Raw genomic sequence first — 14,088 nt, 5'->3', positions numbered from 1 at the left:
GGTGCCTTTAATGTCTTAACCTGCAGTGCAATTTTGAATAGAGGTGACAAGGGTGGACACCTCTGCCTTGTTCCAGATCTTAGGAGAGGAAGGCACATTCATAATTTGCACAAAGTATTCTACTCATGCTATTATCTTTCCTGAAGACTTAACAAAACAGAGCTGCATATTTTCTAGTACTGTTCACACACAAATAAAGAACATACAAACTTAAAAGTGTTTTACATTAAGAACAGAACCAAAAATGTCATCTAATAGATAAAACATATAAAGTGATTAAAAACTAAATACATAAACAAATCCTCATGTAAGGATTGTGTAAAGTGGAAAGAAGGTGACATAAAGGAAGGCAAACGGGCAGCAAATCCAGGAGGCAGTGACATCACTGCCAGCTGCTGAAGAGCCTCCAGGTGAGCATGGCTCTGCAAGGCCAGGGCCTGGCCCCACCAACTCTCTCCACCTCCTGCTCACCCCACAGTCCAGGACTGAGAAGGACTGGGGGAAAAGAAGCTCCAGCAGTCTGGCCCAAACCCTCTCCCCCATCACCACTTGAGCCAGCGGGGGTGAACTGTGCAGGGGTCTGGAAGGGAAGGAGCCTTCAATGGGAGCTCTCAGTCAGCAATTTTCACACAACAGTCTCTTATCTTAACAAAGCAGCCAGACTTCTTTAAAAAAAAGAAAAGAAAGAAAAAAAAAACTTGGTTCCAGAATGGAAACAATCAGGCAGCATCCAGCAGTGTTTGAAAGAACACACTGGTTCCAAAGACCTTGTTTTCTCTGAAAGTTGAAAACGTAGATGCCCCAGCAAGAGGCATAAATGGGTGTTCAGAACCCAAATATTTGACACAACTGCCAGCTCTGACTCACCCTCACACTTGATCCTCTACAGTTTCCAGCCTCTACACAGCACCTGCCTCGAATGACTACTGTTTACACTATTAGACGAGTCTGCAATAACTGAATACCTACTGTATATAGAACTCAGTGCCCAGAGTGCACATTTAGTTGGTGGTAATTTGTGGATTCTATCGCACAGTGCAATAAATCTAGTAAGACGAATGAATGAATAAACAAACCAGACATTACAAGTGAGGATTTCATAGAAAATAAATTAAAAAATATAAGTCTCGCTCAAAGAATTTAAAATCTAGGCAGAGAAAGAAAATTAATGAAGTAGGTATGGGCAGAACTAGAACCCACAAACTTAAAAATATTTTCCTAATTTTACAAAGTTCTCATTTTTTTCAGTATCTCAGAGAGGTTAAAAGCCAAAATTAGTTTCCCTAAAATATAAAGTAAATATTTGTTTCAGGTGGGGCAGCCGGACCTCCATCTGCTGGAAGGAAAACTGGCAACCCTTGGGTGCTCCTCCAGAACCCTTTGCTTACCTCCATTTACATATTTACCACATTTTATGGACGATTACTCTTTAGTTCCCTTCCCCAGTTCTCACAAACCCCCTGCACCTCCCAACAACTGTCACTCTCACCTCTGTGGCTCCTGTGCCTGTTACATCATAAGTGCCAAAGGTGTCCTTCTCCTGTGCTCTGCTAACGCTGTTTTGGACAAGAAAGTCTGACACTGGACATATCCCATGTTGTCCCCTAATACTAGTGTTTTACACAATGAATGTGGCATGTCCCGGCCTTGCACCTTTCCCATACGTAGCTTGGTCTACTATCACAGTGGTCTGAAGGATGTAAATTAGCTGTCACAGAAGTACTTGCTCTCCCCTCCCTCCTGCACTTCTCAACTAGAGAAAACACGAAGAGGCCAGGGTTTCCTAGGAGGTTCCCAGCATCCCCAACTATGAAGCAACCTGGGAACACCTGGCATCTACACAGACCCAGAAAATGACTTTCAAATGCCTCTATGGACCAGACACTTCTCACAGAATTACCTCACTTGAGCAAGACTTTGTGAAGCAGGCCTTGCCTATAAAGTGGGAACATTGCATAGGCAAGAATATCAGAGCTCAGAAGTCAAGTAGACTGCCCAAGGTCTCACAGCTAACAAGTGTCTGCAATTGTCCTTCCATTTAGAAAGGACCTTGAGGCTCTACACACAAGTCCTGCACAGTCTTATTAGACAGTAAACATTTCCTATAGAGCTCGAGAGATGACCTGATTAACAAGGTGAAGGAGATCCAGGACAGCTGCTCTCTCATCTTCACTGCTCCCATCAAAGACGAGATGTGCTGGGGGAACGGAAACTATAAAAAAGAGTAAACACTGACATATGTAAAACAAAATGCTGGACAAATTACCTACGAAGAATGTTGTCTTGAAATGAAAAAGCTAGAAATTAAATTGGAGCTAGATTTGAATTGCCCTTTTAGTTCACTTGTTATGGAGCCTGTACAACATGTAATCAGGACATGCTCTGAAGATTATTACCCCAACGAGCTTTGAAAAGAGCACAATCATTAAATAAAATCATGAGATAATTGCGTGGTTCTTGGGGTCGGGCGTTACTAATACAGATGCTAATTTTATCTGTGCAACCACATTGATGTCAGAATAAGGATGTAAGTTCCTATAAGTTCCTTTAGCAGAGCTCTACTGCACACCATTCTGCAAGGCAGCATGGCTGGGGAAAGCTCTTGGGCCTCTGCTTAGCCGGGAAGAGCAGGGTGGATGTGCACCAGGACAACCCTGAGCCCCAGTCCCTGAAAACAGCATTGGCCTTCTCCAACTCTATGCCTTCTTTGTCCTCCTCCCAGTAGACACACTTTGCAGACAAGGCCTCCGTCCTACCATCTTCCACTGGACTCCTGTGGAGAAGCTGAAGATGGAAAGCTTAGAATAAATTATCTGAGCTCTCACCTGGGAAGGATGTGACAGGGTAGACACAGCATACCACCTACCTTCTACAATGCCTACACCTCGCTATGGGTATGTGCACCGGGCATGGGATGGTTCCTTCAAGATAATTATTTCAATAATTGTTCTACACTTGTGAGAGAGGTTCCTTCTATTTTTAAAGATAGAGAACCACAGTGTGTGAGAAACTAGACCTCCAGTTCCTCTACAGGTGAGGCAGAGCGGTTAAAGAGAAAAGAAGGAGAAAAAGGAGGAGGATGTGCAAAGAAGGAAGGAGAGAAGGAGAGAAAGAGAGAAAGAGCAGAAGAGGATATAAATGGGAGGGAGGAAGACAGAGGAGGGAGGTCAAGAGAGAGAATGTGCCCACTCAGGTGTGCACAGTGACACACTTTACCAATTCTCAGCCAATTAGTATCTGGCTATAGGTCCCACACAGGTTGATAAAAAATACATGAAAACAGATCTGGGCACTTTCTACAAAGCCATTTTTCACCTTTTCAACAGGCTTCAATTGAGCATTTTTGATGTCTGTAGCACCATGGAGTCAAAAGAGGAAAGTCCTTACCCTCCAGAAAAGCTGGTAGTTCAGAGTTCCACATCATTTGCTGTAATCAGTAAGAAAGGGGTGGTGTGTGTGTGTGTGTGTGTGTGTGTGTGTGTGTGTACACTGGAAAAGCCAGGGGGCAGACTTATATATTGTATAGAAAGGAATGATGTCTGCATCTAGATCAAGACAAAGCAGTGTGAACTGTGGTGTGTGATATCACTGGTATGCAAAGGCACAGTTCCTCAAGTCCCAGAGAGCATGAGTTCCCTAAGAATTAACAGCCAGTCTCCATGAGGCTCAACATGTAACTTGGGCACTGCTCAGAAGGAGAGCTACCACCAAGCATCCCCTGAGCACTGAGGTTCCACTGAACATGGAACTCCTTATCTTGGGCTCCGTTTCCCAACCCTAGTTTCCTTTCAGTGTGGCACACAAATTTTGCATGTTGCCAAATGAATGAGAATACATCTAGTGGGGAATATTATTCCCAGCATATTTGTGCTTATTTATTGGAACACTGGTAGAGTGGTTAAGAGGAGGGATTCTGGAGCCAGACTACATGGGTTCAAATCCCAGCTTTTCTACTTACTAGATTTGGGACTTGACTTCCAGGGTCCCTCAGTTTCCCCACACTATTAAACAGGAAAATGATAGTACCTATCTCATATGTTAATTGTGAGAATCAAAACAAGTTTATCTATATCTATAATAATAAAACCATAATACGCTAATTAGACCGGATGTTCATCCGGACGACCTTCTGGATGAAGCCGGAGCTGCGAGGGAAGCCCAGGTCTGGGAGGGAAGCCCACGTCCCGGGTGCAGGAGGAAAGCCGGTGCCAGCAGCTGGGGAAAGGAAGACCCTAGTCTTGCACATATTTCGTGCATCGGGCCTCTAGTAAAGTTATAAAAATACTAGAGGCCCAATGCATGAAATTTGTGCAAGAGTAGGCCTTCGCAGCCCCGGCTTCGTCCGGAAGGTTGTCTGGAAGGTTGTCTGGACAGTCATTCTGCTGTTTGGCTGTTGGGTCAATTGGCATATTATGCTTTATTAGTATAGATTGTTACGATGATAGAATTTATGAATATTGTTTCCTCAATGTACATACTACAACTAAATGTTTGTGCCCTCCCTCAAATTCATACAGTGAGCCCTAATCCTTACTGTCATGGTATTTGAAGGTGGGGCCTTTGAGAGGTGATTATCATGAGGGTGGAGTCCTCATGAATGAGAACAGTGCCCTTATGAGGAGCTGAAGAGATAATAGTGCTCCCCTGTGCCCTGTGCCCTGTGAAGACACAGAGAGAAGACAGCCAACTCTAAACCAGAAAGCTGGCCTCTGCAAGACACACTGAATCTGCCAGTGCCTTGACCTTGGACTTCTACCTTCCATATCTGTGAGAAATAAGTTTCTGTTGTATATAAAACACTATGGTGTTTTGTTATAGCAGCCCAAACAGACTTGAGATAGCACACATATGAAACCATTAAGATTCTTATGCCCCAAAGTATTTTCCCTATCATAGAAGTTAACTGCAAACACCTTATCTTGTTTTCTTTTGATACTATTTTGTAATTACATTTATTAGATGAAAAACCTGAGCTGCAAAGGGGTGAGCCAACTAGGTGGACATCACAGAACCAGTGTGTGGCAGATCCGAAGCCAGGGCTTTGGATCCTCATTGGTCTCCCTGGGGCTGTGCTATCTCCTCTCCCACATGAAACAGGGATTTCCTGTTATGTGAATCGAACTCAGCCTTGAGTAAAAATTTACAGTATCAATGCTCCCAGCTCATCTGCTAGGATTCCCACACTGTTTACTAGCTTCATGTCTTTAGTGACACAGTTCTGACACACTATGGAAAAATAATCCACTCATAACTACAATTCCAACCCACATGGCCAAATGGAATCCAAAGAGATAAGCTATGAATGAAATGGGATGGGTGGCATCCATTCAGAGGCCACCCTATTGTAGGATGCAGATGACTGTTCCAAATCTAGCACTCCCCATCCACTGAAGATTTCTCACAAGACAGGAGGCAACCTTCCATCCCAAACACAGTCTAAGTACTCCACAAACATACAGATGAGGTTCTCAATTCCATTTGCACACTGAGGAAACTCCCAGTGAAGGCCTCAGTTATGTTCCCATTTTACTGAAGAAACTAAACTTTAAACTAAAGAGGTTAACTTCCCTCTATGTCTGCATTCTGATAAGATGAGGTGATGAGTAAAAATATTCTCACAGGTGAATACAGCTTTAACATTTTCTAAAGGTTTCAAGAATAAACCAGGATCACAGGGCAAGAAAATGAGGAAACTGGGACCAGAACCCAAAAATCTAGATTCTTGTTTTCACATATAAAACAGCAAATCACTGCTCAAGGTGCCTTGTGCTCCTAAAGCACTGAGTGTTACTTCACACAGCTCTACTCAACGGCTCATCACACCAGGGCCTTGAGAGAGTCACCCCACACAGAATCCAGCTTTGGGCAGCAACAGAGAAGTGGACAAACTGGGAAGAGGCCTCTGCTTCTGGAAGCCCTGGACAGCATCAGGAGTTTGCTCCCCCTGGTTTAAGGGCAGACTGGCTAGTAGAGAGGCCAAGGCAAAGACTAAACAAAGCACTCCGAGAGGCACCCAGCCCATAACCAGATGCAAACACTTCCCTTGTCCCCAAGCCCTTTCTGCCATCAGCCTTGGAGAGACTGGTACAGTATATCTTCCTGGGTTCCTAGCCTGACTTTCTGAGTTGCTCTTGCCATGTTATTCACATTTTATTTCTTTAAATTAATGTACATCAGTGCCCCCCCCCCCAATCATGATCATAATGGACTTATTTTATTTTGGGAAACCAGCACTCACTATCCCACAGCCCTTACAAGCCAATGGTTTTCATTGGTCTGGGTCCCCTTCTGGCCTTTGCCCCCTGTAACAGTAGCCATCATTGTGAAATAGGCGCAACTTTGTATTCTACTTTTTTTCTTCTTCATGTAATCACATTTCCTCTCTCGACCCAAGCATGTCTCATGACCCTGACAAGTTCCTACTCCAAAGGCTTCTTTTAGGGTATTTTGATTGCATCCCCAATGTAGACAACTGATCTCATAGAAGCTCCATGACATGACTGACTTGTAACTCCTAAGGTCTGAGATCACGGTTTGGGTGAGAAGGAGGACGAGAGGAAGAAAGGAAGAAGAACTACGCCTTTCTTCTTAGGAGACAAAGTGCTGTTAGAGACATGGCTTTGGATGGCCCGTGGGTGGGTGGGGGCAGGGGGTGCCTATGCTCTTAGGCTATACAGCCATGATGTTGCCGTAAGAATGAAGCCACTCTCCATTCCTCAGAACAGCAGTGTCCTGTGGGTTGCAGAAAATTACTGTAGGGCAAGAGCCCTGAGCATACTTCATTCAAACCGGACCATGTCATACCAACTAATGTACCATTTGCCATCTGGCTCTGCATTAATGGAGGAAATTACACTCCACAGTATGGCACACAGTACCCTCCTATACCTAACACTCGCCCCCCCTCCCCCCCTTCACCTCCTACTTTCTCTCCTGCCTGCACAGGCCCTGAGCTCCAACCACCAAGTTCCTGCTCACTCAGTTCCTCCGCCTCAAACCCAGGAAGTAAGAGAAACTGTCCCTACCCTCAAAGAGCTCACAATTGGGGGAAGAAAACAAAGTTTTTGTCTGTTTATCATATGAAAATCAATAAGCCACTTAGTTGTCTGTGAAACAATAACAACATGTTTTTAACCCATCATTTCAAATAGTTTAAAACTGGGCCAATAGATGGCAAAATAAGATTGCTTCTTAAACATTTTTTATACTGTAAAATATAAGAGGCATATATCAAAGTGTGTAAGACATAAACAAAAGATTATAAAGTGAATATTTACCTAGAGGTTTTTTTCAAATTAAAAAAGTAATCTCCTCTACAAAAGCACCTCAGGGTTTCCTACCAGCGATAATGGACCATGTAGCCTCTCTGCCCCTGGTACAAGAGGAAGATGCTGAAATGCAAACCTTTCCCTTAACTGGCTCATAATTTGTTATCACCCTCAATACCCCACATCTGTATTTCAGTCAACATATTTTCAGGTTTCCCAGAACAAGTTATTTCCAAAATTTAGGTTCTCCAGGCTCCATAAACCATCAACAGTGCCCCTGAATTTCTATAGATCTCCCAGACTTCCCGTTGAGCCAGAAATAGCATAAAAGCCCTAGCCAGTTTGGCTCAGTGGATAGAGCGTGGGCCTGCAGACTGAAGAGTCCTGGGTTTGATTCCAGTCAAGGGTACATACTTGGTTGCAGGCTTGATCTCTGACCCTGGTTGGGGCTCATGTGGAAAGCAACCAACTGATGTGTCTCTTTCACATCAATGTTTCTCTCTCTGTGTCTCTCTCACATCGATGTTTCTCTCTCTGTGTGTCTCTCCCCCTCCCTTCCACTCTCTCTAAAAATCAATGAAAAAATATTCTCAGGTGAGGATTAACAAAACAAAAAAAAGAAAAGAAATAGGAGGAAAAAAAACCTGAACATACCATGAGTAAGCATGAGTGTTAATTTGGGGTTCAAAATCTATTTACATTAAACTCTATTTTCTGGGTCTGCTTTCTATTTGTAGTTCTCTTGCAAAACTTAAGAGGATCCAGTTGTTTCCTATGGGTCCCAGGTCAGTCCTCAGCTAACACACAGATTTTCTCATTTCTACCACTAAGCATGATGAAGGTTACAAGTATTTCCGGTGCAATTATAAATTGCATCTGCACACCCCAGCTTGTGAGTGCCTTGGGACAATTTCACACTCCTCTGGTTCAATGTCTCCTGTTGCCCTTTAAGCTTGAGAAACTCATTGATATTGAATCCCCTTTGGCAGAAAAGGCAATTATGAGAGTTCCCTCTCAGAGAAGAAGGGAGGGCCCAGGAAGGCACAGACAGAAGGGCAGTTCTGGGGAGCTGGACTTGAGTGACCCTCCTGGACCTAAAGGGTTTTCAGCTCCCAAGCAGCTGGACACCCTGACTCTGGGTCATTAGCATCACCACGGACCTCCAAACCAGACTTGGCCCCAGAGAGGCCCCAAAGCACTACTTCCTCAACTTTCATTCCTTAACTCAAAAAAAAGAAGAAGAAAAAATCCTGCGTCCTTAGGAAGAGCTTAATGAGATCTGGCCATGTGAGAACTGTTCAAAAAGCACCACTCTTTATACAAATGTTAACAGTGGTTCCAGAGACAATGTTTGCAACCCCAAATTTAATGGAGGCAGGACGACTCTAAGTCTAGATACACTCTGGAGTGCATCAGCTGTGTGATGAAAAGTAAGCATGCAATTTCATTCTCAATGAGTTTAGGACAAAGGTTAAAAAATAAAAGGTGTCTAATGGTTATTAGGTGCAACCACCCACATATATGAAAAGTAATGAGAGCATGTCTCCCAATTTCCTACAGGTCATCTGCCAAATTCCTGCCTCCTTCATAAGAAGACAGAATCTGCAGTGTTTTCTTTGCCATACAGATACACCCCATGTCACTATAAACAAACGCCGCTTTCTTTGCTGCTAATAACCACAATGTGTGGGTAAGAAACCTCTCCAGTATAAATCCGTGGGGACAAGGCTGCATTGTGGGCATTAAATAATTATAACAATCTGACATGAGTCAGAGGATTGTTTTTCAATGGCCCTGTTGCACTGCAAACTTTCAAGTCAACCCCAAACTCTCTTTCCTGGCACACTGTCCATGCGCTGGGCTATTATGAAACATTTCTCATTCTTTATAGTTTGGTCCCATTGCAAGGAGCTGGCAACGTGGGTACTCATGAAATATTAACACGTTACATTGATTTTTTTTATAAGTGTGGCCAACAGTGGATCAATTATATTACTATGAAAAGCTTTTTATAATTCATCTGGGCGGGGGGGAGGGGGGGCATCAAGATCTCATTTCTAGACAGCACAGGGATGATGAAGTCAACAGTTTTGAAGAGGCCGGCACTCACATGCACTGAATACATTAAATGTGATAGATGGAGTGCATACACTGCTCACAAAAGAAGGAAAATGTTTAAATCTGGCAAACTGACTAAAATAGGGTACACATATCAACAAGATGGGAATTATGTCCATAGAAGTCTCTCTCTGCAAACAGAATGGAAAAAACCCAAATGTTGGCAATTCATACCCCTTCTGCTGTTCACCATATGTTTACCCCGGCCTCCCTTAAAAGCAAAATTTGCTAATTTCTAAATGATTAAAGAAAGTATACAACTCCTATCCCAAAGTACCTTTTATTCCAAGAACATTAACAGTTGACTTAAAAAACAAATCTCCTGCCCTGTGTGAGCCAAAGGAGTGCCTGGTAGAAGGTTCTGCTGGTCGGGCAGCTGGTGAACTCAGAGACTTTTCTCGTTAGTTGTGCATCCACCAACGATGGAGACCCTCCATCAGATCTGGTAACGAACCATATTCCAAGCCAGCAGGCCTCCGGCCATGCTCTCAGAGAGGGCATCTTGAATAGGGAGGGGCTCAGCAGTTAGTTCTCGGTTCTCTACTTTCACATGGTAATACTGTAGTGACCTGTGTCCAACTTTGTCTCCTCCATAAATGTGAGCATCTCAAGAGCAAGAACCACGTCTTATTCATCTTGATACTTCTTTCTCTGGCAACAGAGATTTGCACAAAATACGTGGTAAATGAATAGCCACAAGGTATAAATCCTCCCTTCCACTCTGAGAACCTTGAATCTTGCTTGAGTGCACAAATTAAATTTATCCTCTTTCTTGCATCGATCCATAGCCTCACCAGGAGAAAGGGTCACCCCAAAAACCATCTTCCTGATCTCTGGGATTGGGGCCCAACATGGAAATGCCCCTAATTAATTAACAAATGCTTTCTATTACTTTGGGGCTTGTAAACCACTAGGAATACCAAAAAAGGGGCAGGATGAGTTAAACTGCTGAATCAACCCTGAAATCCCCTGGAAAACAGACATGCAGAAGAAAAGAAGTTCCCAGGAGCAAACGACTGACAACCTTGGCTCAAGTGTCCTGAAAACTGGACCACAAGTGAGAGAACCATTGCAAGCATGCTTTCCAAAACCCCACAGGGGCTTTCCAGAGGTCCAGGTGGACTGTGGTCACACAGGCACTAGAATGAGAGAGGATGAGGGCATGGTGAGCAGTCTGACTTCCATCTAGCTCTAGGTGCCACATGGAAGCAATGGTATTGGGTTGATTTAAAAAAAAAAAAAAGCCTGGCACAAAAGTGGATAAATGGCCGTCAGGGCTCCCAAGAAAGAGAGGGCAGCAGAGTTGTCACCAGCTTGCTCAGCTTAAACCCTGCCTGGACTCCTGCAAAGCTAAAACAGGGGTAGGGAATCTTTTTTCTGCCAAAGGCCATTTAGATATTTATAACATCATTCATGGTCCATACAAAATCAACTTAAAAACATTTAAGTTGGGTCAAACATTTAATTAACTCACCCCTAATACCTTGGCAGGGCCAGACCAAATGATTTCGCAGGCCTTATATGGCCCGAGGGCCAGACATTCCCTACCCCTGCTCTAAAATGTCAAATCCCTGTGCTTCTGCCTAGATTGCAAGCTGGTCCAATCATGACCCAATTGTCAAAACTACTTATTACTTGGTTACATTTAGCTGAATTGTTCACCTGGAACACACCTGTTACCAGGGGCATGACATCACATCCATGCTAGGTTTTAATTGAGGAGGAAGGTCAATGCACACACACACACACACACACACCACACACCCTTACAAGTGTGTTTTATATTTTTGCAACTTAAGAGGTCCATTACATTTCTAAGATCTCTTTTCTTTAACAGATTCCTCTATTTAATATCCATATTTCCTAAATTATTTTAAATGGGGTGTTCAAGTATGAATAAAAAATTTGAGCAACAAACACCAAGTGGTTACATTTGGGGTGGGAGCAAGACTGTTTACTTCGGAGGCAGCTGGGAGCCCTCCCTCTCCCCCAAGGTTCTCCATTGCACCTGAGGGCAGTGGCTGGCAGTCTCAGAAGGAAGGAAGAAGGAAGACTTCCTGGCCCCAACAGGCCTGTCCCCAGCTCCCTGGGAGAGGGAGACAGTTTCCATTTTAAAGGGAACCACCCCTCTGAGATCTGGGGACAGGGGCTCTGGAGCCCACAGAGTGAAACCTACTCTTATCTATAAACAAAAACCAGCTTTGATGTTGGCCAGCTCACTTGCTTCTTTCCCTTGTCAACTGCGGTTTATCAGCAGCAACATCTCCATTAAGCACTTAGTCAGCAGCCATTACGGGGCCCAGCTCTGCACTGGGTGACTGTTCCTGAAAGAAATGAAAGGAAAAAGCATATGCCTTGCCCACGTGGAGGACCGGTGGGTGGCTGGGCGGGCAGATGCACACAGACAGTGCTTTGAGACACTCAGAGGGTGGTTGGATTTGAGATAAAAATTCCTCGCTCTTTCACTGGGTGAGACATTTCCTAACCTGCCTAAACCTCTCCATCCTTCCTGTTCTTGGGGGCTAAAATGAGATGACATGAAAAAGAGTCTCAAGTGTGGTTATTTTATGCCTTTATTTGACTTCTGAATCACTTCTGATCTGGACTTCCTCTCCACTAAGTTGGGGAGAGCCCTGGCATTCTGGATGGAGGTAAGTGCCTAAGGGTCTCTGTCCCAGCTGCAGAGGGCTCCCTTCCATAACATTCTCTAGCCATGCCAGCAGGGGCTCAAGGGAGTGTGTCTCTCTCTCTCTCTCTCTCTCTCTCTCTCAAGGGTATCAACTGAACCGCTTCAGTACTGGCCAGAGCCCCTCTCACACACTCCCATATTGGTTCCTACAGCCTTCAGAGGTGCCCGTGGCTACATACATCTGTTTCACAGGCAGACAAACTCTCTCTTCAAGAGTGGAACTAGCACTCAAACCCAGGACAATGACCCAGGGCACCATCCTCTGAAGACAGAAGCTCATATGCACTCCCAAGGCACCCAGCCCTCCTGCGGCCTCGACATAGGCCTCAACAGCCAGAGTGTGGTCTCCAGCCTCTGCCAGACACCCTCCTTCCACAAAGAGCAAACAATCACATACACTGTCAGGAGGCTGCTTTCCACTCCTCTCCACATGTCAGGCCCGGTGACCAGCGAGACTGGCGGGCTGCACACAGGAGGCAAAGGGGAGTAAGAAATGGCTACCAGAACAGTTTGTTTGTGTCAAGCTGCCAAGAACTGAATGTGGAGGGACAACCAAGATGGCGGCATAGGTAAACACCTGAACTTGCTGCCGCACACAACCACATTAAAACTACAACTAAAAGACAAAACGAATATCATCCAGAACCACGGGAAGGCTGGCTGAGTGGAAATTCTACAGCTAGAAGGAAATAGAAAAGCGCATTGAGTCCGGTAGGAGGTGCAGAGGTGCGGAAGAGCGGAGGTATGGAGGCGTGCGCGTGAAAGGGGCTGGCAGCTGGGTACGCTGTTGTCTTTGTCAATCGGGAGGGAGATACAAGCTCCCAACTGCTCTGAACTCAGACTCATACAAAGAGAAACTGGACTGTCTGGCATCGGGCTGGAACCATGAGGGTGGCTTTCTCGCAGAGGTGCTTGCAGCGGTCATTGTTCCTGCACGGGGCTGCAGGACACAGAGACCCAGGGACCTATCCAGGGCAGGTCACGGGCAACCATTGCTGTTTGCTCTGCCCTGGTGATTCTCTGAGACCCCGCCCCACCCAATTTACAACCCTCCCAAGCTGTGCGCAGAGGCTTTTGCTTACCAATGGCCTGGCCTTTCTCCGCCTAAAATCCTGTCAAACTGCAGCTGGGTCAGAGAGACCCAGAGCTTCCAAAAGAAGGCCTAAGGCTCGTCAGCAGCCTGCATTGCTTCACAACTGTGCCTAATCTGGGCACCTCCAAACCCCAAACAAGAGGGGGAACCCTTTAGATCCCTCTGTAGCTCCTGCTGGGTGGCCTCAGGCAGTGGCTGACTTTGCACCTCCTTGGATATCCAAGAGCCAGTGTACCCAGTGTTCAGAGTGAGACCATCCAGATTACAACACCTCAGATCCATAAGAGACACACTCAGGGGGCAGACTCAGTGAGCACCAAAGCCCCACTGAAGCAAGTCCTGCCCCATAAGGGTGTCTCCAGCACAGAAGTTCTCCCAGTGTAGACACAACTGGTCCTCACAGCCAACTGGTCTGGAGGTCAATCCCTCCTAGTGATACCAACAGCAATCAAGGCTTAACTACAACAAGACTGTGCACACAGCCTACAAAGGGGTTCACCAAGAGGGTCCACCTCAGGTAATTGGGGAGGCTGAGCCACAGGGCCCTATAGGACACCTACCTCACAAAGCCACTCTATCAACACAGGGAAACAGCCAAAATGTGGAGACAAAGAAACAGGTCACAAATGAAAGAAATGGAGGAAAGAGTTCTAATGGATATAGAGTTCAAAACCATGGTTATAAGGTTACTCAAGAATCTTCTAGAAACCTCCGAGAAATATGTGAGACCCTCAAGGTTATGAAAAAGGACCAACAACAAAGTGACAACAAATACATATCTATCAACAAGTGAATCTAAAAATCAAGTGAATAAAAAAAATGTGACGAACAGAATAAACTGGTGAATAGAATAGAATCAGGGGCATAGAAAGGGAGTGGACTGACAATTCTCGGGGGGAAGGGGATGTGGGGGGTGCGGA

General features: G+C 45.0%; 1 protein-coding gene across 1 annotated transcript in view; it reads right to left on the bottom strand.

Annotated features, from left to right (window-relative positions):
- TEAD1 (TEA domain family member 1 (SV40 transcriptional enhancer factor)) overlaps positions 1–14,088 on the bottom strand; it is a 150,885-nt gene that overhangs the window by 70,957 nt on the left and 65,840 nt on the right. The window lies entirely within an intron of this gene.

This window comes from Myotis brandtii, unplaced genomic scaffold, assembly GCF_000412655.1.
Source record: "Myotis brandtii unplaced genomic scaffold, ASM41265v1 scaffold422, whole genome shotgun sequence".
Taxonomy (NCBI): domain Eukaryota; kingdom Metazoa; phylum Chordata; class Mammalia; order Chiroptera; family Vespertilionidae; genus Myotis; species Myotis brandtii.
Note: the sequence above shows the minus strand (reverse complement) of the source record. Positions and strands in the feature narration are given on the sequence as shown.